The sequence below is a fragment of the Dreissena polymorpha genome, chromosome 10 (assembly GCF_020536995.1).
Source record: "Dreissena polymorpha isolate Duluth1 chromosome 10, UMN_Dpol_1.0, whole genome shotgun sequence".
NCBI classification, from domain to species: Eukaryota; Metazoa; Mollusca; class Bivalvia; order Myida; family Dreissenidae; genus Dreissena; species Dreissena polymorpha.
Window position 1 is genome coordinate 41,906,305 of NC_068364.1, and position 3,061 is coordinate 41,909,365.

Below are 3,061 nucleotides of genomic sequence, written 5' to 3' on the forward strand. Positions count from 1 at the left end.
AACATCAGGTCATGTCTTAAAATAACAAAGGGAAGCAATCACACACTTACTGTCTGAGGTGAAAAACAGCTAAGTTTGAACTTAGTCAACGCAAACAAAATAGTTTGTAATTGTGCTTTTTTTAATAAAGACTTCTCATCATTTAATAAGATTACAACATTAATGACATCAAATTTAAACAAAGCAAAGCAAAAAACATGCCAGTGTTAACTAGTCTTTTATGACTTATTCAATGCATGTTGATCTCTAGACTAACAGAGCTTCCTGGTAAAAGCTACTATTTGAAAGTAAATTTTAGAAACTGAAACCTAATTATATCTAAAATTTTAATATTATTACATTATTTTCTCAATACCGTAATTATATCTCAAAGTAATTTATTCCATTGTCTCGCTTGCGTGACCTTTTCAATTATTTGACAAATTAGGGGCGGAACATGTGTTTGAACAAGATCCTGATGTGAATGAATACTTTACATTTTTTAAAGGATTATTTGAAAATTAAGTTAAATAATTGAACCAATCATAATTTAAACTGTGTTTTTGTCCATGTATTTTATTATATATCAATATATTATTAAAAGCAGCATCCGCATGAGTTTTATTCATTTTATTTCAAATAAATGGTTTACAAATATGTATTACAAGAATTTTACTGCTATTTTCACTGAAAACGTCTATTTTAATGTATAATGTTATGTATTATAGAATAAAATATAGAAATTGTCATGAAAGAATGCTTAATATGGACAACTATTTAACTTAAGGTGTGTTTTTGTTTTTGGCGGCCATCTTTGACGCCATTTTGTTTCCATTGCAACTCCAACTCTTGGGAAGAAATAATACCAATTACAATAAAATTCAGACTTAGACCTACATTTTGATATATAAAACTTGCTGTTGGCTTTCATAGACTACTCTGGTCCCATATTTAGGGTCTCATTTGCTACACTATAAAAGGCAATAAGATATTTTTTCATTAAATCCAAACGTGTTGGGGCACGTTAGAATTGTCTCGTCGATGCGATTCTAATTAGTACTAACAACATAGGGTTTGACCAAGAAAAATATTGGGGGTGTGAAAAAAAACTTTACCGGAGTTCTGTACCGTATACTTCGTTGATTCAAATTTGAAACAGTAAGCCAAATGGTGAATTTCCTCGCAAATAATTATGAAAAGCAGCTTCATTGTCAAATCAAAAATACACACCTTAAAACAAGTAAAAGTTGCACATCTTGAGCAAAAGCTCAACCTTGCCGAATGTTTACGCAAGACTCGTTTTGAACGTTATAAATGTTTATATTAACCATAGCTTGACAATGTCAGTATTTTCCAGCAGCACGAGAATTCATTGTAATATATCTGCACTTCCATTTAACTGATTCGTCCTTGTTACAATTTGCAGCAGACAACTTTTATTTGTCCAAAAAATGCTGCAGAAAATAACTGCAACAAAGAGATGATTGCTCGTCACGAGCGATTCCTCTCTTGGTCCACAGTTGTTACTATTCAATATCAAACTGAAAATGTAATTTGACAAAATTTACAAATTATGGTTTGATGCTTTGAATTTGGACAAGTCTCAAATTACCACAGGGGTTAAAGGGTTTCAGCCGGCGATATGTCACATGACACTGTTTCTAGGAAATACGTATCGATTGTAAATTTGTGTCGTGTTCTGAAAAAACTGGACATAATGCATGTGCGTGGAGTGTCGTCCCAGATTAGCCTGTGCAATCCGAGCAGGCTAATTAGGACGATATTTCTTGCTGTTATGACATTTTTGGTTTAAATGAAGTCTCTTCATCCAATTAAATCCAATTAAGGCGGAAAGTGTCGTCCCTAATTAGCCTGTGCGGACGGCACAGGCTAATCTGGGACGACACTTCACGCAAATGCATTATGACCAGTTTCTCAGAACGCGACTCATTAATGATAAGGAATCTATCGCCATCCGAAGTTATCGTTTCCGCTACGCCCTTTCGTTGGAGATTGTGCATGGAATCGATGGAATGTTGATAATGTTACACGTGCTTCCGGCGTGTTCTTTGTTCCTACATCATATTGAAACATTGTCACAGTGTAACGAACATACAGGTGCTATGCGCATTTCGGGAGAGAATATGGATGGGGAAATGCACGATTTTACATACGAGTTCCTCAAGTATTCATTTATTGTTGATTAGATTGCAGCCTCTTGTGTGTGCAGTACAGTGAGAAAAAAAGCGGAGGACCTTAATTGCTCTTGTATGACGATTAACACTTTGTATCGCGAAGATATGATATATGTCTAGCATCAGCTGAATATATAATTAAATTGTGGTAAATTATACCATTATTTAAAAAAATGCATATAACATATGGAAAAAGCAGATTTGGACATATTTTCGTCTCGAACATTATTTGGACAGTTTTTTTGCTAACATATGAATTGTGATTAGCAATGTGGATGAGGGTAGTCCCACTTGCATTATAAAATTGATGGAATGTGTATCATTGTTTATTTTGTTAATTTTACGAACAAAAACGATCGCGTAAAGAAACAAAATGTGTGGAATAATGAAAATTTCTACTAGCTTCCTTCTTGCATTGACTATTCTCAACATTACAAACCTACATGCCTATGTCATCGATAGGAACTGCAAAATGATCGAAACTTCAGTACTAAAATGCAATGTTGACTCCGCACCTATGTCAATACCTGCAGGGGTTACACACGTGATTTAGAGGGACTGTATTTGTATGAAAGATTTAAGCAATTTAATCAAACTTCATGGGCAGATATCCTGGATTTAGAGATACATTGCTGTTTTCATTGCAACACAGTTTACTATGTAGAAAACCGTGAAGCATTCTATGGATTACGCAACCTTCGACATTTAAACGTGAAGTGTTCGAATTCATTTACTTTTATTTACGAAAACACATTTCGCGGACTAGATAGATTGGAGATGTTGGACTTGTCCGATAACTATGAACTGGATTTAATGAGTTTACTAAAAGAACTATCAAGAGTAGCCCCAGGAAGTAACCAGACAACTTTACCCTCCTTGCGAAGGCT